Raw genomic sequence first — 26,624 nt, 5'->3', positions numbered from 1 at the left:
ATTTTTAAAAATTAAAAGAAAAAATATGGAAAAAACAGGTAGGAAAGAAAACAAATGTTCTCACTATGCTAAGTCTTTTAACAATTTTAGATTTCAATATTTTTGTTGAACAATTTTGTATAGTGTCTGGTGAGATATTACCAACTTAAAAATATTTATACTGTAAATTACATTGCAATATAGTAGTATTTTAAAGCAGCATACAAGAACAAAAATGTTTGTAAAACATTAGTACCATTTGCTTGTCAAAGTGCCTTATTGTGCCTTGCTTGCAAGTAGTACTATAAATCATGGAAAAAACAGAAATAACTTTTTAAAGCATCTATTATGCAATCCATCCCTGGCACACTGCTCACACTTAATGGTGTTTCATGTGTTTTTTCCTCTGTAAAGTGTAAATAAATTGTATTATTAAAAGTAAATTGGCATCTGCTTTAAAGTACTTTGCCATATGGACATTTTAGCACTAACAGAAACTCAGCAATAAAGAACAAACTCATAATATAAACAATTGTGAAGAAAAATAGCTTTGCTGGTACAATAGTTAAATGTATTCTGATACAGTCCATAACAAATCACCCCCACTTCAAGGAGCATGTGTATGTAAGGGAGGAAGAGAAAGAGCAAGGGCCCATTTTTTGATGTGACCGCTGTCATCTGGCCAAAGTGAATTCTAATTTGCTCCATTGTCTAGACTGATTTTTTTTTACTTTTTAAAGAACAAATTTAGTTTAACATCTTAAATGTTCACCTGTCTTAAATACCCATGATGTTGTGGGCAAGGGGTCAGTATAAAATAAGGACTGAGTAAGCAAATAATGATGGAAAAAGTAATGTAAAAACAAAACATTTTTCTGTTTAAATGGAGCACCAATGTGTCATTTACAAGGAAAAAGGACTGTAACCTTGTATCATGTTGCAAAAAAGAAAAGAAAGACAAAAAGACAAGCATGCTGTCTGCCTGGTCAGGAACCTTGTGTGCCCTGACTTGCATTAAGAAAAAAATCTGACATAGTTAAATAGTACATGGAGTTTGAGTATCAAAAGGTTAATAAAAAAGGGCTCACATTTAAGCACAACTGGAAAAAAAAGAAAAAAAAAAAAAATTGCTAAAAGTTTTTCAGTTTTAAACCCAATGCAGGTTTTTGAATGTATTTGAATTCTACTAATCACTACCTCTTTAAGAAAGAAACAGCTTGAAGAGATTCAAACACTTTATACATTATGTCTCTATACTCTGTCTATTGACATAATACTCTTAATATTGTGTCAATCTAAGCAGGCTCTATATGAGAAGTGTGCTATGAAATGGACTTGCATCTCATCCAGGGGTAACTCCTGCCTTGTGTACAGTGCTCCCTGGCACTATGCTTTCCCTCCCTATGACTCTAACCTGTTTAGATTTCTCATATTAAAAATCCTATGCATCATTAAAAAACCTTTATGCCGAGTGAAACATTAGGTGCAGAACAATTTTTATTAATATCTAATTTTAGGCTTCAACAAAAAAACTCTTTCAAACATCAGACATTTTTTTTTACTTTTCATTGGTACGTTAAGTATTTAAAGTTCCACATGAAAATGAATAAAAATCAATTTCATACCGTCTCCTTTCAGAATGTACTATTAGACATAACTACTAAGAGATAAAACCAAAAAATGTAGAATAAAAGATGGTGTCAACTATAAAAACAAGGCCAAATTTTCCATTGTTATTCCTACGCCATTCTAAACACTATGAGAGTGAAAGATTAAGCTGAAACAGGTGAGGTCTCCTTCCCTCCAGTCATTTATGGGGAACACCAAAACACCAGTCTGATTTATTACACACTTCTGCATTTCTAAACTATCTAATGCCATATTTTGATGGGAGCAAACCAACAATGACACAAGAAAAACAGGAGTTTTGGAAAATGTCTGAGAATATCGCTGAACTCCGCAAATTACACTGACATCAATAGAGACAGATAAAATGAACTTCTTTTTAGTATATTATATTGGTGCAATGGGCTGTTAAGTGTCTGTCAACTATGCCCAACTGATTATTATAGTCAAAAATGTGATGGACTGTGAGGGAGCAGTGCCAACTACTTTGTCACTGTGACTTCCCGAGACAAAATATAATAAAATACCAAAACTATACAATTTCAGGAGCAAAAAGCATAAATTCAAAGGAACATACCCCCAAACCAAAGCCCCCGCAGCTAAGTGCAAATAAGAGGTGCGGTAAACGGACAAGGTACCCATCTACTCCCAAAAACCAGCAGTAGCGTGGCTGGAAATCTCTGCCGATCCAGGACTCATTTAAGTTTATGAATGTTAGTCTATCTACAGTAGTGGCCAAAGGTTTTGGCAGTGACACAAATGTGTTTTGCAAAATTTGCGGCTTCAGTTTTTGTGGTGGCAATTCACATTGTTTTTATATTATTTGTGCAAATTGATCAGATGCATATTAATTCATTGCAAACAGCTTTATTGGCATAACATTTAACTGTATTACAAAAACCCATTTTCACTTGTTTTGGCCCTTGCACAAAATGATCAGCTAAAAAAAAAAAAAAAAGTGTCCAGCAAGCGCCAGGACCATCTCATCCTTATGAGCCATCTACAGAATAGTGTTGCCACCAGGACAGAGCTTGCTTAGTATTTGCTGCTGGTAGGTGCCAGTACATCTGCAGGAATAGTGAAGAAAAGAATTTTGGACAATGGCCTTGTGTCAAGAAGGTCAGCAGAAAAGCCACTTGTTTCCAAGAAAAACATCAAGGACAGGCTAAAATTCTGCAGGACGTACAAGGGCTGAATAGCAGAACACTGGAGTAAAGTTATTTTTTTGGAAAAATCCTCATTCTGGCTGTTTGTGATATCTGGAAAATCAATTGTCTGAAGAAGGAAAAGGTGAACGCTACAATGAGTCCTGTGTCATGCCAACAGTGAACATCCGGAGACAAAAATCCATGTGTGGGGTTGCTTCTCATCCAAAGGAGTGGACCCACTCAAAATTCTGCCCAATTCTTACACCGTCATAAATAAAGAATAGCATCAAAACTTCCTCCAAGAGCAACTTCTCCCAACAATCCAGGCGCAATTAGGTGATGATCTATGTATTTTCCAGAATAATGGAGCACCATGTCACAGGGCAAAACTGATAACAAACCCGCTCGGAAACCATAACACTGAAAGCTTGGACCCATGGGTAGAAATCTCCCTAGATCTTAAAACCATTGAGGACTTGTAGTCAACTCTCAAAAATGGGTAGACAAGCAGAAGCCGCAAATTGTGATCAACTCCAAGCACTAAAAAGGCAAGAATGGATCACCATCAGTCAGAATTTGGCCCAGAAGCTGATATCCAGCAAGCCAGAAAGAATTGTAGAAGTTAAGAAGGGTCAATACTGTAAATATTGACTCTTTACATAAATCTGATGTATTTGCCAATAAAAGCCTTATGAACTTATGAAATGTGTATAATTGTTCTTCAGTATACCATAGAAACATGTAAAAAAATATGAAAATAATGAAGCAGCAAAGTTTGCAAGGCACAACATTTGTGTCACTGCCAAAACTTTTGGCCACTACTATACAAACCAAGTCCTCCTACAGCACTGAAAGACCATTCAGACAGTAATCCGGCAGCCAGACAGCACTTCCACAACATCTGAGCAAGCCTGCGGTTTAAATCCAAACTAGTGACCCAAATATCCATGTGGTCATCAATGAACATTGACTTATGTGCATCTATGCATTCATGGCAGTCACTCTTAATGTGGTATAGGCACTGGCTGTAACTGCCACCTCAAGTCTGACTGGGTCACTGAGGCAAGAAAATAAAAAATCTCCAAACATCACATCAGACTGCCACCACAGCACCTCCTACAGGGAAAAAATTGTGAACCCCGCAAATTCACTATGATAAAAGCTCTGATGAATTTCGCCAATCAACAATACACCTCACAAAAGGCACTTTTCAGTGATCAACCGAGCAAAATTTCAAATGCTATGAGGCAGTTATGGTAAGAATAAGCCACTATTTAACCCCAGGTGATATTTCCCTCTGAAGTAATCATTATGACCATCTATTCAATTGACCTACTCCTGCTATATCACTGATTCAAAGTAATTATACTACAGTTTTTAGATTTGCTTTCCTAGGTGTTAAAACATAAAATGTATTATTTAGTAAAAGGAATGATTGATCACACACCACTTCTATAAAAGGTATTCAAATTTTCATGTAAAGGAAATGAATATCCAGGGCAACTTTACATTTTAGAAAGACAATACACAATAAAGCGACTGTTTCAAATGTGATACAATTATTGAATTAAAGAAATTTTTAAAAATATACATATTTTCTATTGAGTTCAAATACATCATTTATTCCATCTCACAAGTTAATCTTCTAATTAAAGTTACACGACCTTATAGACAGAAATAAGCAAGAATGTCTGCAAAATTTATATCTAGTAGCTTCTACTTACAAACTTTGTCTGTTAAATAATTATACACAAAAATAAACACAACAGATTTATCTTCTTAAAACTTTGACTGCTGATGTAACAGTTATAGCTCTTTTAATCAAAGACTATAAAGTTGGAAACCTTCAATTAAAGGAAGCCTAAGATCTAGCTAATTAAACTGTTCAAATAAACTAAAAGACAAGTGAGAAGCTGTGGGTGTGTGTGTGCATGCATGCATGCATGTTATTCAGACAAGAACAGAATATACCAAAAAGTGTTTAATGATTTTTAGGGTTCTCTTTTAAATTCAATTAACATGTAATGCAGCTCAGCTGGAAAAGGTGAAGGAATAAAACATATTTGACTTGTAATGGAAAACTACGGTCTTAAAACTAGGGGAAAACTCAAATTCTAAAAGGAATGGTGCAAATATTCTTCATAATTTCATTGTTCTAAAATAATATGCTAGGCATCTGTTTTTGTTAACTTTTGAAGTTCTAATATACATCTCATAAGATTTTGGTCTATAAGGCTATTTAAGCAATATAGATTCAGGGTGTTAACTGCCGATTACATTTTTAAGGTAATGTATGTGTACTTTTTATTTAATTGTGTCTTACTACTGTTGTGTCATTTGAAGCTTAATAAAAATGTACTTACTGAAAGAAAAGAAAAAAAATGTACATGGATTATAAAGCATACTGACCATAACAGACAGAAAGAGAGAGATATAAGAATCATCTAATACACTAAAGATACATCATTTTACAAGTCCTTAAAATAAGTAAACAATTTTTCACAGCTATGGTCATTCCAAACAAATAACACAAATGGTTTCAAATATAAAGTAATGTAGAAAAGTGTGCCGTTACCACTGCAAGCTGACAACAGCATAACAAAAATTATATGACTAGTTGAGTCATAGCTTTAGAAATCTCTGCACTATCCTATATTTACTTCTGTAGGAGGCACACTTAAGATGTCTCAATAATTGTAGTTTCTACTTAAAGTACATGTGATTTAATACAGGAATTCACAGTTTGTGTGTTTTTTGTATCCTTCAAGCTAAACACTGGATTAATAAATGACAAACGTGATATTCTCCCTTATGCTAATATATTTTGAACGAATAGTATACAGCAGTAAATGTATATCCTATTTTTTCTTCCTTTTAACAGTATGCCTTAAAATCTTGCTAACAAAATATGTATTTGGAAAATATACTGTGGAATAAATACCAACAATGTATCTTCAACATTTTAATTGGCAGGTTACAAATATCGGTTAAATTGTATGGACTGAAACACATGTCGCAAGCTGAAAAAGAGACTTTGGGGCATGGGACTTACTTGGATGCAAACATCTTTAATCAAATCTTTTTTGTGAAACACAAAAGCAGAACTGTTTCAGTTGTTAGAATTGCATACTGTAGCAAAATAAATCATTTTTAAGCTTCTGAGATATACTTTCTGCTTCTAGGCACTAAGTTAACCAATAAACAGGCTTTCAGAGGCACTTGCATTCTATTTGGTGATGAAAAGCAGCACCCAGGTGTCTTGTTATCTCTGCAGAAACCACCTTTTATTACAGTGGAATAGGAATATCCCTTTGCTGTACTTTGCAAATTCAGGTTTGGTCTTAAAATATGTGAGGAGTAAAATTACCATATTATAATTAAGAATTTTTTCATGCAAACCTAAATAATTAGATATAAATATTTGTATGTTACAACACAGAACTGGACAGTACTGTGTGCCATCATAAATGCTTTATATGAGCACATTAGATATTAAGTTTTGGAAGTTATTCTGCATTGAAACCGTTAACTCTGTACTATTATGAGCTATGTATCAAAAAATGACTTTGAGCAATAAATTATTTTTAAAAGTACAAGTCACTAACTCTCACAAAAGCAATTTGCAAAAATTCATAATCTTCTATTAATCCATACTCTTGAATATATTTTATTTAGTGAGGATGAAAATACTAATGGCATTTCCACCTTTCATCACCTCACTTCACACTGTGCAGCCCTAGACAATGGTAGATAATGACAGAAAAGGGATCCCTCAATATCTCAGATAACAATAATAAAGTATTCATAACATTTACCTGGCTTCATCTTAAAACTGTGCATTACACATACTTAATTCGTAGATCTTAAAATCAGAATCTCAAAAGAGATAATTAGGAGTAATGTAATGTAATATGTAATGATACATTAACAGTGATCTGCCATACTACAGAATTCACACTTTGACTTATCTTGCCTAACTGAAAGAATTCTCACCCTCTACAAATCATTGGAAAACCAATGTCTTATATGCTTTAATACTGTTCTAAAATAGCCTGATGGACCTATGTTTAAAAAGCTGCATTCTTCAACAAGCTGTTCTCTGCCTTGTCACCAATGATTAGTACATGAATAAACATATAAGAGAACAAAGAACATACTGTTATTCTAAAAAATTAATTACAATCATAAAATTTAAAAATAATGGATTCTTAACATAATTTCACACTACAGAATTGTTACAAGGGTGTGAAAAAGCATATTAAAACACTTTGCCACCAGATAACATGAATCCACTACTTTGATGTGTCATTACATAATTTCAAAAACTGATAAGGTAAGTAACATTTAGATGAATGCAACAGATGTAATTTTGTTGATTCTTTAATCTTGTTTCCAGAGTGGCTTCCCCACTGTTTGAAAAGACATTCAAATTCCTTGATCTTTCTGTTTTAAGTTATATTTATTCTTGTTCTTCATTTGATCACCAGAGTGCAGACCTTCAGTAAAGATTTCAACATTTACGAAAGTTCAGTCTTTTAAGCCTCTCCATACAAAGTTTCTGGGAGAAGAATCAGTCTTAAAACAAGGATGGACATAAAAAATAAATACAACCTTCGTAATTTTTCTACCTAAAATTAACACACAGTAATAGGTGCACCCTTAATAGATGAAACTAATTTGCAAATGTCTTATTCTCTCATTATCCTAAATCTCCTTAAAAATAGAATCCCTGAAGCCTATAAAAAAAAGTCGTAATGCCAGGCCACCTTAAATCCCTGTGTGATGGATTGCAGCTGCCGCAGTGGGGGATGGGATAGCAGGCTGCCTGCTGCCACTGCTGATTGACACATTTCCAAAACAAAGACACTGATGAAGAGGTGCAAAGGAATTCAAGGTGGCATGGCATTACAATTTTTTAAGTAGGCTTCAGGGATTCTACACTGTAGTGTGAACCAACTACAGGATGCAAGAGTTTGTAACTACCAAAGCAAATTTGAAAACTAAATTGACAAAATGAGAAAAATGATCGTAGTTATCATACTTATTTCCATAACTAATTTAAAATCAGTTTCAGAATTTTACAAATTATTTGCTCATGAAGTGCTAAGATTGGTGTTTAAATTGTGTATATGCTGGTAAAAGAAAACTGAATACCACCGATATATATACAGTATCTAAGCAAACAAAAATAAACATTATACTGCAGTTAAATCCAATAAATAAGATGCTTTGTGTGCCTGTCTATCATTAACTGTGGAAGTGTTAGCTCTGAAACAATACATAATTTAAAAATTTTGTGACAATATTTACAAAGACTGCAGGCTATCAGCACAAAAAGACAAAAATAGGTACATCTGATAGCCTTTAAAAATGTATTAGATATAAATTTACAATGTTCTTCCGAGATATTTTTAAGGATGTAAGGAGAGGGGATGAGCATATCTGAAGATAAATATTATGATATTAAGTGGAATCAAAGCAGTGTTTCTTAAACTTTTTGGGGCTGTGAATCACACCAAAAATGTAATCTGTGGGACCACTATGAAAATTAAATAAATGAAATTAGAAAATAATCAGTTATGTTAAAAATTAACAGTAAAACATTTGTAAACACAGTATATACATATACAGTATATATGTACGCAAAAAGATGCAATAATAAAAACTTTCATGTTACAGGGAAGATAAATGTGAATGGAAAGTTGTGCTGCCATAGCATGATGCAAATCAATATCTGGTTTAAGGCATGTTAAAAGTAGCCTTAACATGGATGTCATATTTAGCCGTTTTTGATATTGTTTTCTTGTTTCAATGACAATTAAAAAAAAAATGTACTTTCACAAAAGCATGCAGAAGCAAACTTGAGTAGAATCTTAAATGCTTACTCCACATTCTCTAATAAATGTTTACCTAAAATTTATGAATAATTGTTTGACATAACATCTGAAAGATCAATCAACATATTTTCATTCATAGATATGTCATTATTTACTTGTTCACCGAGATGAAAGGACTCTAGAGAAGTAGAGAAATACTTTGAGTCCTGACTTATAGGAAAATAGTCTACAAATTTAACTAATGATATTTTGTAAATGATTTATCAGAATACATTTTAGTTGGTTAAAACAGTAATCTTAATTTCCCTTTAATGCCTCTTGCATTTGGTCAATTAAGTTTTGAAGTATTTTTTTTTTTTTTGGTTAATATCTAAATTTTCATTTTCTTCTTTGGGTCCTCCTCTTCTTTTGGCTGCTCCGGTTAGGGTTTGCCACAGCAGATCATCTTTTTCCATATCTTCCTGTCCTCTACATCTTGCTCTGATCCATCCATCCAGCATGATCTGCGTGTCCTCTCTCACCACATCCATAAACCTCCTCTTAGGCCTTCCTCTTTTCCTAATATCTGGCAACTCCATCCTTGGCATCCTTCTCCCAATAAACCAAGCATCTCTCCTTTGCACATGTCCAAACCAACACAATCGCGCCTCTTTGACGGTTGGCAAACCGTCCAAACTGAGCTGACCCTCTAAGGTAATCGTTCCTAATCTTATCCATCCTCATCATACCCAATGTAAATCTTTGCATCTTTAACTCTTCCACCTCAAGCTCTGTCTCGTTTTCGGTCAGTGCCACCCTCTCAAACCCATATAACATAGCTCATCACAATACCGTCCTTTAGACATTCCCTTTCACTCTTGCTACTTGTCTGTCACAAATTACTCCCGACACTCTTCTCCACACATTCCCCCATGCCTGCACTCTTTTTCACCTCTCTTTAACAATTCCAGTTACTCCGTACTGTTGATGCCAAGTATTTTAACTCATCCACCTTTGCCAACTCTACTCCCTGCATCCTCACCATTCCACTGACCTCCCTCTCATTCACACACATGTATTCTGTCTTCTTACTACTGACCTTCATTCCTCTCCTCTCTAGAGCATATATTTGGGTCCTCTATTTTACTGTAAATGTCAAGCACTGTTTTAAGTGTTTCCTGAAGTGTTAGGTTAAACTTGTTAAGAATATAATTCATTCAAAGGTCATCACATACTTTATAAAATTGTGACTTCACAAAACTTGCAAACATCTGCATGTAATAAAAAAAAAAATCCAACTTGAGTTGTTTACTCATGTTGGTAACAATATTTAAAAAGAAATTCAATAATTCAGCATAGTTAATATGCACAACTAGATGCCAGAGACTAATTTGACACTGCATGCATCAAAGAACAGGCACATTTATAAACTAGACAGATAGTGAAATCTCTGCTTTCTGGTTTGGGCAAGCTCAGATCAGTGTGGCAAGAGATCAGTGGTGCATCAAATTCAGGATATTCATTAACTGCAGCTAATTTACCAAATAGCTACAGCTGATGCAAATTATGACTGACGGCTTCACAAACCCCAGTCATTTTTTGTGTAACCCTTGGGTTCTACTGGACACAGTTCATGAAACAGCGATCTAGACAATGCTAGGTTTTCATAAAACAAAAATAAAATCATCATATTGGTAGGCACCTACCTACATATATTAAACTATGCACCCTAAGATGGTATATAAGTCACTGCTGAAGTATAAAGTTGTAAATGACTGAACATACCAGTCCCAAAAGAACCTACCTACATTCTATCCTTCCAGCTTCAAAACTCAATATACTATTAAAAAAAAAAAAAAAAGGAGAGGCTGGAGTTTCAAAAAGTGCAGTATCAATTAAACATGAAGTATATAATGCAGTTCCATGACAGCTGCAGTGGTTTTTCTTTCGCCATTCTGCTGCACAATGTCTTGTTTCCAACAAACTCACTTGATACCATGACAAAAAAAATCCTCCTACAGCTGCTATTTAGTCTTCCACTAGCATCCAGGGTGAAGAGAGTATTGTTTCTAATCATTTTTCAACACATTTGTTTCCAGAAGGTTTCCCCAAGTGTGATATCAAATTGCTCAGAACGGTTGGTTCCTGCTTTGCATGTGGAACCAGTGCTAGCCTGGTAACACCTCAATAAAGTCATGATAACATCCTGGGGCCTCATGTATAAATGGTGCGTATGCACAGAAATGTTGCGTAAGAACATTTCCACGGTCAACTCACGATGTATAAAACCTACACTTGGCGTAAAGCCACGCACTTTTCCACGGTACCTCATACCTTGTCGTACGCAAGTTCTCCGCTCGGTTTTGCAGACTAGCGGCACCCAGTGTCAAAGCAGTGCTACTGTTCCTGTGTGGTTACTCCTTATTTTCCTGACGCGGCTTTATAAATACACTGAAACTAACTGCATATTGTTTATTAGTGTAATGTATCTGATTGTAATTAACTTGTAACAATATAATGGTCCAGGGAATAGCCATAGTATTCCAAATACCATAACTGCTTTAGCGTTGTTACTCTCACTGCACCTTCTTCTTTCAGCTGCTCTCTCTTTAAGGGTTGCCACAGCAGATCATCTTTTTCCATATTACTCTCACTGCACCACTCGGAGTATTTATATAACTGTATCCGAGTATGAATCACAGCAGCAGCTGATCGGAAAGAGAATTGTTGGGATACAGAATCGAGCACACGGTACCTCAGCCACGGCAAAACGTTTCAAAGCCTTTCCAGTATGGACCTCACGGTTCAGAAACAGTTTCATCCCAAGAACTATAAAACGCACTCAATCAATTGCTCCTTGTAGAACTGTTTGTACTTAAAAGTACAATCACCACACTGTAAACTTGCACTACAGTTATAATATTGCACAACCTGCGCCACTTTATAAAGCGCGTATTTACATATGAGGACAATATCATTTGTAAGATGAAATGTAGCAAAATGTTTATTATACAGATAAAACTTTAACTTCATTTAAATAATCTATATTCTTCACTGGGACTGGCGTGAAGGATAGAATAATTAAACATGTACTACGAAGATAGTTCAATATTCTCTAAGCTTACAGATGGTTTAACATCTATTACAGAGCTGATTGTGTGGCAGTCGGTTACTTGGAGAAAGAAAAGCAAGGACTGCAGGGGCGGCCATGCCAATATATATTGAATATAAAACAGAAAGAGAAAATAGTGACACAGCTAAAAACGCAGCTGCAAATTGCAACAAAAGTTAAATGCTTGTGTCATGAGCACGAAGCGGCTATGCAGTGTCCGCAACGGACGCGGCCATCCACCGTGAATAAGATACCATATTGACATTGGTGGGCGAAGGAGCCACCGATTCTTTCTCTGCCCAGGGCCGCTAAAAGCTTAGAGCCACCCATGAGTAATGCTGCAATAAATTATTTCATCGAAGGTCGCACACAATCACTGCGCTGTGAAACCCATGTTTAATAACGTGCTTTAACTCCTATTACCATGAAAATTATATCACGTATACATCTCAGTATTTCAGTTATTCAGAGAGCTGTAATATCACAAATGTAATGGATTCTGTGTCCAGTCGGAGGAAGAGAGCCGGTTTAAGAAGCAAGTAGTGATTCACACACATAGAACACATACAAAACAAAGCATTTAACGTGCTACTTTAATTAGGATGTGATTTGAGAAACTGGTTAAACAATTTTAAAAGGTGACGTTTATGATGTTCTACTTGACAAAAGTGGAAATTTCGAGATTGAAGTTGACATTTCATGCTTTTTTCCCCCACTGTGTGCCTATTTTTTTTTTTATCTGTACCCTAATAAGCTTTCATATGACACTCAGACGGTGGGCTAAGACTCGCCTTTTCATGGCGACTTTGATATCTGAGCTTTCAAGTTTCTTCAACACGCTATGTCACTCGATCAACTTCCTTTTGTTGATTATACCACGGTTTAATTAAACAAATAGTATGTTTTTCCTTTGCCTCCACTTGGTATTCGGTGAAATCTTTATATTTTCCCCCGTGCTTTTCTCATTGTCTTTGCATAGAAGGCTGAGCTTAAGGGTGATTTATATTGATTTGCATATTCAAAGAGGTGTTATTCTGGGAGGAGTTGGGGCGGGACATAAGGTGCGTGCACGTGTGTTACTTTTCAAGCTGACCGGGATTTATGTAGCGGAAGAATGTGGAAGTTGGAGTACGCACAGATTCCTGCATCTGGATTTTTCTGTGCGTAAGCACATTTCGGCTTTTGTGCTTACGTCATGTTATAGTGCGAATTCTATGCACGGCGTTATGCATGAGGCCCCTGGTCACTGACTGGTTAACAGCTTTGTTGTTTAAATGACATTTATACCTTAACCTTATTTTGGAATAGCCTGTTTTTCAACACTAGAATTACCAGAGCCTACGAGAAAACTCGTAAATCCGACTCACCTTAAATCCGTTCGCACTTCTCCATCAGCGTCTGTGTCCTGTAAATGTGCCGATTAAGACAAGCAGCCAGCTATTCCATCCCCCCACCATCGCAGAAAGTTCACAAAATTCTCCCAGCTCGTGCCTGGTTGGATTATCTGGGAGTGAGTGAACTGCTGGAGTTTTAGAGTGGAAATAATATTGTTATTTGGAACACATGCATTTCATGTGTGCTCCGTTTCTACAGTAATCTGTGTAAACACATTGTTAAAACAGAAACTTTTTCATATTTTAGTAATAAATGTTACAAAATGTAGGCATAAACTATAGAATGTGTGAAGCCTGAAGTCCAAAGATCAAATAAACACTTTCACAAAAGGTTCAAGGACAATTCAACAGCTTCCGTGGCGTAGCGGTAAGATTTGCTGACTTGTAATCAAGGGGCAACCTGATCGATTCCCACTGCCTCCTATATTTGCCGTTTTCAGTAGTGAGCTGCTCTTATTGTTAATATTATACAGTAAAACACATACATTTGGTTTGTGTCTGTAACAGACCTTGTACATTTATAGTACAGTAATCCCTTCTCGATCGCAGGTGTTGCGTTCCAGAACCCCCCGCGATAGGTGAAAATCCACGAAGTAGAAACCATATGTTTGTATGGTTATTTTTATAAATTTTAAGCCCTTATAAACTCTCCCACACTGTTAACATTATTAGAGCCCTCTAGACATGAAATAATACCCTTTAGTCAAAAGTTTAAAATGTGCTCCATGACAAGACAGAGATGGCAGTTCTTTCTCACAATTAAAAGAATGCAAACATATCTTCTCTTCAAAGGAGCGCCGTCAGGGGGAGAGAGAGAGAGAGAGAGAGAGTGACATAAAAGCAAAAAATCAATACGTGTTGTTGGGCTTTTAAGTATGCGCACCGCGATAAAGCAGCAGCAAAGAAGGGAGCAATGTGAAGGTAATCTTTCAGCATTTTTTAGAGTAGCGTCCATATCTTCTAGGCAAACAGCCCCACTGCTCACACCCACTCCGTCAGGCGCAGAGCATGTCAGAGAGAGTGAGAGACCGAGAAAAGCAAAAAATCAAGCACCGCTCAGGAAGCACATCGTATATCATTGAGTTTTATTTAATACATAATACATGCTCTGATTGGGTAGCTCCTAAGCCATCCGCGAATAGCGTGCCTTGTATGAAATGAACTGGGCAAACAAACTGAGGAAGCATGTACTTTAAATTAAAAGACCCATTGTCCGCAGAAATCCACGAACCAGCGAAAAATCCCTGATATATATTTAGATATGCTTACATTTAAAATCCGCGATGGAGTGAAGCCGCGAAAGTCGAAGCGCAATATAGCAAGGGATCACTGTACTGTACTTTACTTTTTTTTTATTCAGTTTTATTGAATCTTCCTGCTACACTGAATGAGCTCACGCCTTCTGGTGCACAATGTCGACGCAGCACGGAGAAAAAAAAGAAAGACAAATATATGGGACATCGGGTATAAAATTAATCAGAAAACATCAGCGCACTAATGCAATATTACTTGAAAACGAACAGCATCAGATCGGGTGTGATTTTATGCTGGCGCTGTTACTTAGAGTCAGATCAGGCTGCAAGTTATGCTCTGTTTATGTTCTTGATTATTTAATATATTTCATATTATACAGTGGTGTGAAAAACTATTTGCCCCATTCCTGATTTCTTATTCTTTTGCATGTTTGTCACACAAAATGTTTCCGATCATCAAACACATTTAAACATTAGTCAAATATAACACAAGTAAACACAAAATGCAGTTTTTAAAATGATGGTTTTTATTTAGGGAGAAAAAAATCCAAATCTACATGGCCCTGTGTGAAAAAGTAATTGCCCTCTTGTTAAATAATAACCTAACTGCGGTGTATCACACCTGAGTTCAATTTCCGTAGCCACCCCCAGGACTGATTACTGCCACACCTGTTTCAATCAAGAAATCACTTAAATAGGAGCTGCCTGACACAGAGAAGTAGACCAAAAGCACCTCAAAAGCTAGACATCATGCCAAGATCCAAAGAAATTCAGGAACAAATGAGAACAGAAGTAATTGAGATCTATCAGTCTGGTAAAGGTTATAAAGCCATTTCTAAAGCTTTGGGACTCCAGCGAACCACAGTGAGAGCCATTATCCACAAATGGCAAAACATGGAACAGTGGTGAACCTTCCCAGGAGAGGGCGGCCGACAAAAATTACCCCAAGAGCGCAGAGGCGACTCATCCGAGAGGTCACAAAGACCCCAGGACAACGTCTAAAAGAACTGCAGGCCTCACTTGCCTCAATTAAGGTCAGTGTTCACGACTCCACCATAAGAAAGAGACTAGGCAAAAACGGCCTGCATGGCAGATTTCCAAGACGCAAACCACTGTTAAGCAAAAGAACATTAGGGCCCGTCTCAATTTTGCTAAGAAACACCTCAATGATTGCCAAGACTTTTGGGAAAATACCTTGTGGACTGATGAGACAAAAGTCAAACTTTTTGGAAGGCAAATGTCCCGTTACATCTGGCGTAAAAGGAACACAGCATTTCAGAAAAAGAACATCATACCAACAGTAAAATATGGTGGTGGTAGTGTGATGGTCTGGGGTTGTTTTGCTGCTTCAGGACCTGGAAGGCTTGCTGTGATAGATGGAACCATGAATTCTACTGTCTACCAAAAAATCCTGACGGAGAATGTCCGGCCATCTGTTCGTCAACTCAAGCTGAAGCGATCTTGGGTGCTGCAACAGGACAATGACCCAAAACACAGCAAATCCACCTCTGAATGGCTGAAGAAAAACAAAATGAAGACTTTGGAGTGGCCTAGTCAAAGTCCTGACCTGAATCCAATTGAGATGCTATGGCATGACCTTAAAAAGGCGATTCATGCTAGAAAACCCTCAAATAAAGCTGAATTAGAACAATTCTGCAAAGATGAGTGGGCCAAAATTCCTCCAGAGCGCTGTAAAAGACTCATTGCAAGTTATCGCAAACTCTTGATTGCAGTTATTGCTGCTAAGGGTGGCCCAACCAGTTATTAGGTTCAGCGGGCAATTACTTTTTCACACAGGGCCATGTAGGTTTGGATTTTTTTTTCCCTAAATAATAAAAACCATCATTTAAAAACAGCTTTTTGTGTTTACTTGTGTTATATTTGACTAATGGTTAAATGTGTTTGATGACCAGAAACATTTTGTGTGACAAACATGCAAAAGAATAAGAAATCAGGAATGGGGCAAATAGTTTTTCACACCACTGTATTTATATTTTAGTTTTGCATCTGTTCACAACAGTGGATGTGGTTGTCTTTTATAGAGTACAACTACAAAACAGACTTAATTGTTGACAATTTATCCAGTCACTAATCAGGACTTAATTTTCTCTTTACCAGTTTATGACAGTGTTCTATACCAGTGCCACCTAGCAAAACTACTCGGCAACCTTTAATGTTATAAAGAAGTGATTCATTCACTTATGTTGAGCAGAATGCCTAGAGGGGGCTGGGCGGTCTCGTGTCATGGAACCCCTGCAGATTTTTTTTTTTTTCTTTAGCCGTCTGGAGTTTTTTTGTTTTTTTCTGTCCTCCCTGGCCATCAGACCTTATTTTTATTGTGTTAATAAGTGTTCCCTAATTTTAATTATTTATTCTTTTTTCTCTTTCTTCATCATGTAAAGCACTTTGAGCTACATTGTTTGTATGAAAATGTGCTATTTACAGTATTAAATCTTTGAGGATGGTGAATCATAGTAATGATGATCTACTGTACAATGCCCGAGTATAGGAGTTGGGCAGTCTCTTTCTAGCAGTTTTTACCAACCAGAGTTGTTATTCTGAAGTTTTGTCATTGTGTATTAAAATTTTAAATATTGCCTAAGAGTCAACAGTACAAGCAGTTCCCAAGTTAAAAATATCCGACAGAGAGCACATTCTTATAAGTGGACTGGCAAAAAGGCTATTGTATTACCAATCTGAAGAAGGCTAGTTTACACTCTGGCGTAGGCAGCTGCATATGAAGGCACTCACAAAGACTGTGCACCCTTCTTTGTTTACAGTTCAAGTGTTCACTGCATGGCTACAGAATCATCCTAAATTTTTCTTTGCCTTTACACGTCAATCTTGTAGATACGGTCATGTGTGAAATTAAGGTACCATTTGGGAGTGGCCATTTTGCTATGTGTCAGTCAAAGTGTACCGGTCATTAAAACTGAGGCCCTGTGCATCTGGTGTTGGCCACCTGTACACATACTGCAACTGCCGGTGAACAGAGTAGCAGAAACTAATCTTCATGTCTCGGTATCCACATGCAGGCTCTGTGTAAGGCACCCTTTCTCATACACTGTGCCTCTAGTGCATCAAAGGTTGCAGTTGTTGGTTCATAAGTGGGTCGTCTCAGTCTGCATTTCTCAACCACTGGGTCTCAGCGCAAGTTCCATGTGTGGGTCCCGGATTGCCTTTGTTGGCTAGCAAGTGGGTCACAGTGGGTTGCCTAAGCAACTGGTAGCACAGTGGGATATGCTCACCCTTTTTCATTTTTTAAATGAGTGAGTTTCACCAACATGGAGTTTGCAATTGCAGCTAGTTTGGTCATTGATGAATTTAAAAATGGGGAAAAACTGGTGTACAGGACCATAAAAAAATTAAGAAACACTGGTGTAAAGAACGCCAGATGAATGTATAACAATTAGCCCAAAGGAGCAGCAATAATCAAAAGAATCCTTAAAGCATCCTCCAAGTGTGAGAAAACAAGTGAGACCCTGTGAAATAACGAAAGATTTAGTACTGCTGTTGGTTATGGCAATTTCTAACCCTATTGTTTTCCTATGGGCCTCAGCTGTAAGAATGAACTGCCTTTTCAGTCAACTGTTCTTGCTCCTACTCTGTTCAATGCTTGTATGGACTGGGTGATGGGCAAGGTTGTGGAGTCCAGCAGTTCTGGGGAATCTGTTGGTGAAGAAAAATTCAACGGATCTTGACTTTGCGGTCAAAGTCTTTAGGGTCCTGGTGCTTCCTGTCTTGTTATATGGACGCTACCCAGTGACCTGAGACGAAGGCTGGACTCCTTTGGTACTGTGTCTCTCCGGAACATCCTTGGATACCGTTGGTTTGACTTTGTGTTAAATGAGCAGTTGCTCAAGGAGTCCCGAATGAGGTACATTACCTGCATTGTGAGGGAGTGTCAGTTACAGCACTACAACCATGTGGCGTGTTTCCCCAAGGGTGATCCGGCTCATAAAATCGTCATTGTTGGGGACCAGAGTCGCTGGACCAGGCCAAGGGGTCACCCACATAACACCTGGCTGCAGCAGATAGAGGGTCATTTCCGGAGGGTGGGCCTGGCCCACTTGTCTGCCTGGGGGGTTGCCAACCGGGATCCTGAGTTGTTTCGTCGTGTATTGGATGCGGCAACAAACCGTACCAGTGCCTACTCCCCAACTTGACTTGTATTCCATTTCTGCCAATACAAACTTTAACCTTTGCTCATGTTGACTATCACTGTGTGCTTTAAATTTTGGATTGTGTAGATGCAGGTAACAACACTTCAGACAACTGTTCCTTCAATGAGCAGATGTTTTCTCGTCTAGCAGTATAATCGACATGCACAGGACTCATGAGGGTTTGCAGGCCAGGACTTAAGACGAAACTTACGTCACGCACACCATAGCGTACCCTACCAATGCACACACTACAGTACTTTGTGAAGCTCATGCAATTATTGCATGGCTTCAGCAGTTCATAGGCTTGAAAAAAGGAGCTATTTTAAGTCAGAGCAAGCTGTCAATAACACTGTGTTGAGAAAGTGCAAAGAAAGATAAAATATATACAAAGATAAACGTTTCACATCCTAACCCAAAATAGTATGTACCAGTTCTGACTTACTAAAAATTCAACTTAAAGATAGACTTAAAAATATATCATCACCCCAGTGATTGTCTGTACTGTAATACTGTTTATGCTCAATTCTTTTAGGATCATTCATTCATTGTATTTTTTCTTTTATTTTTGTAAAGCATATTGAGCCACCATTTTGATATAAAAATATATCAACAAATGTTATTTATCATAATTAAAACCAACCATTTAAATTGTAATAGGCTGCTTAAGCAAAAAAAATGCCTTTTAGTAGTCCTTGTTCTTTTAGAAATTATGCATTATACAATTAAAGATCTTCTTGTATATATTAAGCAACATATTTCTTAACATTCTATTTTCAACATGTATAAAAATTTCAAAAAATTGAAACATGAAGGTAATGCAAAATAAGAAAAAAAAATGTTTAAAAAAAAAAAATGTTTAAAAAAAAAAACACCACACACCCGAGTTACTGTTTCCACAAATGTTAATGCCTATAAGATGCAAGATCTTCATTTCTTCAATGTGTAAAAGCAGGCCACGTGCTTTACAGAAGAAGAATACTGAACATCCAGTTCACAACAGCACAACATAATGTCCTGAAAAAAAGACAAGGCATGGGAAATGGGAATGCAGACCTTAAGAGTTTCGATCCTAATTTGTTACTATGTCTAATCCAGATAACCAATTGATAGTTGCTATTTTGCAATTCCCTCATTTGAGTTTTTTAGTTAAAAGGTGCTACATGTAGAAAACATGTTCAGTCATAAGTAACTTCAAAAGAAATATACAAAAGCTCCATCACATTAACCTTCTCTTTTCTCTCAGGCAAAACAAAGTCAGAAGGACAAAATGGAATAAATTATGACGGCGTTCTCTCCCCCATCCCCACATAATCATCATACTTACAATTAAGACAATGCTCCCTTTGCCTCTGTGGCAATTCCTGTTCAAATAAATGTTCATCTTAGCTAGTCATTCACCAAAATATTTACTTATGTCTGATGAAAATATATATGTCAGATAAAGCAACAATCCTTACAGAAAGGAAAATGGATTTTACTGAATGGTTGTGAGGATATCCAAAACAAGATTGCCTTGCAGGAAATGTCATGTCATCCCACCCAAATCAATATAAATCTGTCTAATGCAATGGGAAGACAATGGGCTTGCAGCTGCTTCCCAGTTAACTAATAAGACACGGCTTTCACAGCCCTTGGGTACAGTGGACATTAATCTTAGTATCTGGATTTAAATCCAGAACTCTTTATCTAATTTGTACAGGTTTGGAAATTACTGTATGTGCAGGTTTTCAAGAAATAAAAAACAATTATTCAGACAGCAAAAATGCTCAACATTCTTTTATATATAGTATCTAAAGATTTTAACAAATTTACAATTAAACTGCAAATTAAAAAATGCCCCAATGTTTGAAGCATAAATGAACTAAGGTATTTAAATCACAATTACCTTTTATTAAACAAAGTGAGACTGCTTTGATGAAAAAATGTCTAATAAAACTAATGTCTGTATAAACAAAGAATTTTTTTCCAAACAGCAAAACTCAATTTTATTTGTTAGAATTTACTCATAAGTCAAATTACACTAAAAGTTCAATGAAATTATAAAAAGATATTAAAAAAACGTTTTAGAAACTATTTGCATGAGGACACTCAAAGGAAAATCAATATAATCCAGCAGTATTAAATCAATAAGCTGCTTTGTCCCTAAACATCTTTATTATATCAAGTATCAGCTTTACTATGACACACGTCTGACAACCAACAAAAGCAAAAGCAAAAACTGTCAAGACAGCAGAATTCCTTTAACCAAGCCAGTTCACATTGATCTCTGCCGCTTTATCAATGAATAATTAAGATTTGGCTCAATTAGCTGTTTTTTTATCATGTTAACTACTTGCACTCAAGTATCTAAAAAAGGAAAAGGTCTCCAAGCTACAAAGAAAACATAAGCATAAACATGAACTTACATGCAAGAATAAAAATAACTTTTGTTAATTTACATAAGATTTGCAAACCATAAAGCAAGTAAATCAAGTACTTAACACGTGGAAACCACAGAAAAACAAACAACAATGAAAGGATATATACTGCTAGATAATACTTAGAGTGCCTGGTGCAAATCTGTAAAAATGAATTTCAAACTATAAAAAGTATGTAAAGTGTTCACTCCCATCCCCACCATCCCCTGAACATATTTGCAGCACTGGCCAAAAAGGAAATAGTCAGAGACCTGCAAAAATTATTTTAGACAATTACAGGAAGGATAAGCTAATTAAGCATGTCACAGTAAGCCAAAAGATGACCTTGGGTTTATTACATACAGTAAGTTCAAAAAGACTTGTATTTTCACTAATGAATTTTACAGATGCAGCCCTGAGATTTCTAAAGTTTAACAGGCATCTTCCACTATAAAAAAAAAAAAAAATCAGTTGTTTCGTTTCCATATATAAGCAGACATGTACTGAATATTTAACATCTTCAAACTTAAAAACTAACTATATACTGTGCTGTTAACACAATCAAATTTTAATCAATATTCCAAGTCAATAAAAATACAGTTTCAAAAGAGGGCCGCAAGAACCTTGTGTCAGGTACATAATCAACTTGGCAGTGAGACTAAAAGTAAAAAATAATTTAAGAGGGCACTCTCATATATAAAATGAATTGAAATATACAGAAATATAGGACTTCAAGTACTAAGTAGCTGGTCTTGGTGGTAATTTATGATATTCACCTGTTCAATGTTTATAAACACAAATGTTTAGACATTGTCGGTATGGTAGTCTAATCTTTACAGCTGACAGATTTCAAGTAAGAGAATTAAGCCTGAAAGACTTCTTGTGCTAACCTGGAACGAATTACATTCTGGGAAATCTGAAAGACAAAGTCGGATTTAAGGTATTTTACACAGTTAGAAAGTAAAGGAGGAGTACTTTAGAATGTTTTGAATAGCCAATTTTTGCAGCATTGAGTAGCTTTTCATTCCTATGGGAACTGGCCTTGGCCTTGATAATCTCTTACTACCATTTTCTCTGTTTTGAGAAACTGTCCTCCCTGCTACCAGAAAGAAAGCCAGGTATGTGTGTGCTTATCTAGGAAAGAAAGAAAAATCAGTTGCTGTCTGTTGTTAAAATGGAGCTTTTTCTCATTTCACAACTTTTTCTGACATTTCTGTAAAAAGCTCAGCTCCTGCCTGGTTTAAAAAAAAAAAGACACTGAGTGGAATATTTCTTAGCTAAAACAGACACTTTAATTTTTATTATGCTGTTCTTTAGCTGCCAGACTCATTCCCAGAAACTTTTGTCTCTGGCAAGAAATATTTTCTTGTCATATTTCAATTAATGACATACTGTATACTATGTAACTAGGGCACCAGGCCACCTGAACAATCTCAATGAAGACTGTATTAACCAAACCAGACTTGTATGTTTGCTTATATTTCTTATGCTTGCTGCTATTTGTTTTGATACAAGTAAATATAATTTTAAGTGAAAGCTTAAACCAATGTGTCTGTCCAATTACTACTAGTGAGCCAAGTTAAGACTGGTCATTCTTTGTCTAACTGTGATCCCTTAAGGGATCGAGTTTGAGAAGCCTTCGATTAGTTGTAAACTGTGCTGGAGTAAAGAAGTGAAAATAAACAGACGCCCTGTCAGCAACCAGCTTGCCTTTACAGTCACTAGGGTTTAATATGCAGGGTATAATACAGACATTGAGACAAGGAAGAGGTCACAAGTTACAGCAATATAGCTGGGTGGGACATTTCTTCCTATCCACTATTAAGAAAAGAACTTAAGAAGTTAGTCAGTAACTTTTGTGTTAGGTGGAGAACCAATTTCAACAATTTCATATTAAAATAGGTTAAATTTATGTTTAAAATATCCAACTGTACACATTGAAATAATAAATGTTAAAGTTGCAGGGGTATACATTGTAAAGAAATGTATCCATTAATTCATTTTTCAAACTTGCATTAAGTACAGAGTTGCAATGAGCCAAAATAGTGCTTACTAGTTATTAGAGTACAATCATGAATACAGAGAAAAAAAATTTCAATAGGATGTCTTCCAAACAATAAAACCTTTGACCAATTTTAATCTGTTAAGATCTCCTTACTCTTATCAATTACTATATATCGACAGAGGTAGTCAATACTGTAGGCCAACTACAGATTCTCTCATTTGATAAGCATGTGGAGAAACTGTCCTATTTTTCTTTGTTTTGTTAAAGCAAACATGCACACAAGAACTAGTGTCCATAAAACACAGGAATGGAAACAATAGGTGACACACACAAACAGGCCAGATGCAAGTTAAAATTGTTAAAACTCCTGTGATAATTTTCATTCCAGAGATGATCTCTGCCTTGCTTCGCCTCCTTCCAACCATCAGTAATATAACAAAATTTACATTCATTTCATAAACACATTTAAAATAAAAGCAAGCCAAAATAAACTCACAATCTCTTTGTCTCCAGAGTAACAAACCTCCATTCAGAGGTGATTGACAATTCTTTTCCCAAATCAGCAATTATTATTCTTATACTCTACATTTGAATGTATTTTATACTTCATAATTTGGTGCAACTTCACGTATTTTTCATTTGCTGCCTCTCGTAATTTCGTGATGCTTGCATTTCAGGGCCATTGCCATGCATTTGATAATACTGCTTTATAATAACCTAAAACTGTAACCCCACCTCACCCCCCGTGTTGTAATGTAACAAACATTACTTTTTATTATTATTTCTTAATCCTATTCTACATAACTTTAGCATGGTGGCAAGTTGGTTTTGAGCTAATGATTAAATGGTTTAAAGAGAGACAAACAACAATCAAACAACAAAATCCTTAATTGCAGAACAGGCAGAAGACACGCGTTCTCAACATCTGCTACAACAAAAAAGCAGGCTGCAGCAATCATAGCTGGCTCTAGTTCCAATGGAATCCAGGTCTCACACTGACTAAATCATGTGAAATGCTGTATGGGCCATAACGTGCCCACATTGACAGATTTCACACACACATTCAGTGATGTAGACTAGAAGCAAAGTGGCCAGGATTGTGAATATGGATATTTCTTACCTACAAACCCACAGTTTGACTGAGACACAAGTTAATTTCAGCAGCTGTGTCTATGACTGTGTAGTAGTATTCAGGATCCTCTCTGTTCACTACAAAAGTGGAAAGAGCCAAGGAACAGTGGCCTAAACAGACTGTCTGATCTTCTTCCTGGCCAGTAAATGTTTTTGCAGTCAAAATCTTTGAAAACTAGGGGACTATGCACCCTGCTCGCTTCGCTCGCCAACCCCCAGATCAATGTAACATTTTTGTCTGTGATATTTAAAAGGTAAGTTAAATGTTTTGTGAGCTGTTTTACCGTATGGAAGAAGAATTGCTGCTATCACCTGTCCATGCTATTGATGTAATGTTTCTGAATAGCCATTTACAATAATGGAGTAAATATTTATACAAAAATGTTTTCCCTGTTCCACCTGGCCATCTATGAAGAATAATCGCGGTTTAATTTTTCCAAGGACACTTTTTTGAATTGTGTCAAAAATGGATCTTTGATAATCGTTTAATTGTGAGTACATTTCCTGGTATATTTTTCTATGGTTTTCCACTGTTATATCATCTTCATCTGCTTTTATCTCTTTCTTTACCTCTGATAGCAACAACTCCCCCTGTCATAATTAAGTATACGAAGAAGTGTCTTAATTTGTCAGGCATCATTTCATACATATAGTCGTCCGATTTACATAATCCAGCTGCTCAAGCCGCTTCCTGAAAGGTACCGTACGTATTTCCATCTATAGTTAGAACATCTCTATCCGACGTTGCTCCTTTCGATTCTCGTAACAATTTTAAATGAAAGCGTTCGCTATCTTTTGGTGATACAATATTTAATCGTGCAACAATTTTGCAATTAATTTTTCTTGGATGCCATATTCTTTTTTGTTTTTGCCATGTGCAATGTTGAGGAATTTGCGCATACGCATATGCCTTTGCATTTATGTCTTCTTTATTTAGTTCGAAATAAGCCAATATTTTGTTTTTGCTACTTGTAAAGCATCTGCTTCTTCGCCTTCTTTAAATTGAACCATATTCTGTGTTGGTAAATGAATTGGAAATAATTCTACAGAATGACTTCGACCGTACATTGGTAATTCCATTAAATGCCACCCGCTTTCTATTGCACTAACGTATCGAGTATCTAAATATGCTTGAACTTCGTCCTGTGCTTGTTCTTTTGATAAAGTTACGCATACTCTATCGTGCCCTTTATGAATGTACTTGTAGATATACTTAATACACTGATGCACAATACTAGACATTAATATGACAATCGAATCTTTTTAGCAAATACAGGTTATATGGTACAATCACTGAATTATCAATCATCTCAATTTTTCCATCTTTCTTTCCGTGATAAGTGTGTTGTTCGTGACGATTATCTCTTCGCCGATAATCTGAAAAGCCAGCCTTAGTCATATCTGTTGTTTGAATGAAAGCTTTTGGAAATTTTTTTTAAACACTTTTTTTCTTTCGAGTCCCAACATTCTAAATCTTTTAAATGAGGTCCGTGAGACGTGTGTTTAATGACTTTGTACCATAATTCAGGATTGGTTTCTCTGTTTGGAATTTCAGCACAGACAAAACAATCTACATCATCAGCAGTTAATTTTTTTTTTTTGTAAACGAATAAATGCATGCGAGATAAACCCCATTTTTGAAATTCGACTATGTAAATGTATGCTCAGATTTGACCGAACATCCTTTCGAGTTCTTTCAATAAAATTAAGACTTTCTGATAAAACAATCTACTTACGAAAGTCAGAATATCCAGAGCCGATGTAGTTTGTGGCATTGTTTACAAGAATCTCCGGATTTCTGGCCATTGTGGATTGCACGTCATTGTAATAAATAAATCTGGCTGACCAATAGTTCTGGATATTGCCACTGCATCATGATATTACTGCTTTACCTATTTTGAATTTGTCTGAACTATTGATATTTGAATTTTGAATGTGATCAATGAGTCCATGCATATGTTTCGTTCTAAGTTTGCTTGATTCAATTTAATAAAGAAAAGATGATTAGCTTCGACTTTTAGATACGCATTAATTATGTAATGTTGCATTAGACATTGAGATGACAGAAGTGGGTTAAATTCATTGGAACGACATATCGCTAATTTTGCCCCGAAATATTGCGTTGGTGTTATTCTTTTTTTCTGAATTTGTGTGTTTCATATTGTATGACCATCCTGTTTCTCCATCTGTGAAAAGCAAGGGAAAGTGTAATGGATCAGAATGTGGTGAATTAGGCAGAAATATCGATTCATTTCGGATGAACACAAATATCTACTGTGTTTTTGATATTTCCGTCTTTCGAAACTATTACCACTGATAACTCGTCACATGTTGGTTGTGTCTCACTTTATCCTGCTTTTTTTCCCCCCAATGACACCTGGTCTGTGACGATTATTATCCCTTTTTCAAGTAAATTTCCATTTGTTTGTGCTACTGCGATCTTTAGGAAAGTTAGAAAGTATAAAAAAAGAAAGTACTTTCATATTCTTTAACTTTCTCCACATGTGTATTGCGCCAACATTTATTTTTTTTTTTTGCCTTTCGAATTCCACTGCTTCCATAATCTCTAACCTGCTCTGCATGTGTATAGTGGCAACATCC

General features: G+C 36.1%; 1 protein-coding gene across 5 annotated transcripts in view; it reads right to left on the bottom strand.

The window, feature by feature from the left end:
- The window catches only part of apc (APC regulator of WNT signaling pathway), a 187,278-nt gene that overhangs the window by 73,433 nt on the left and 87,221 nt on the right, over positions 1 to 26,624 (bottom strand). Inside the window, exon 1 of one of the 5 annotated variants that reach the window (XM_039759430.1) lies at positions 19,371 to 19,385. The exons of the other annotated variants lie outside the window; for them this stretch is intronic. The gene's annotated coding sequence lies outside the window, so the exon portion shown is untranslated. Of the gene's footprint in view, positions 1 to 19,370; positions 19,386 to 26,624 lie in introns of those variants that run through there. 5 annotated transcript variants of the gene reach the window in all.

The sequence above is a fragment of the Polypterus senegalus genome, chromosome 7 (assembly GCF_016835505.1).
Source record: "Polypterus senegalus isolate Bchr_013 chromosome 7, ASM1683550v1, whole genome shotgun sequence".
NCBI lineage: Eukaryota > Metazoa > Chordata > Cladistia > Polypteriformes > Polypteridae > Polypterus > Polypterus senegalus.
Note: the sequence above shows the minus strand (reverse complement) of the source record. Positions and strands in the feature narration are given on the sequence as shown.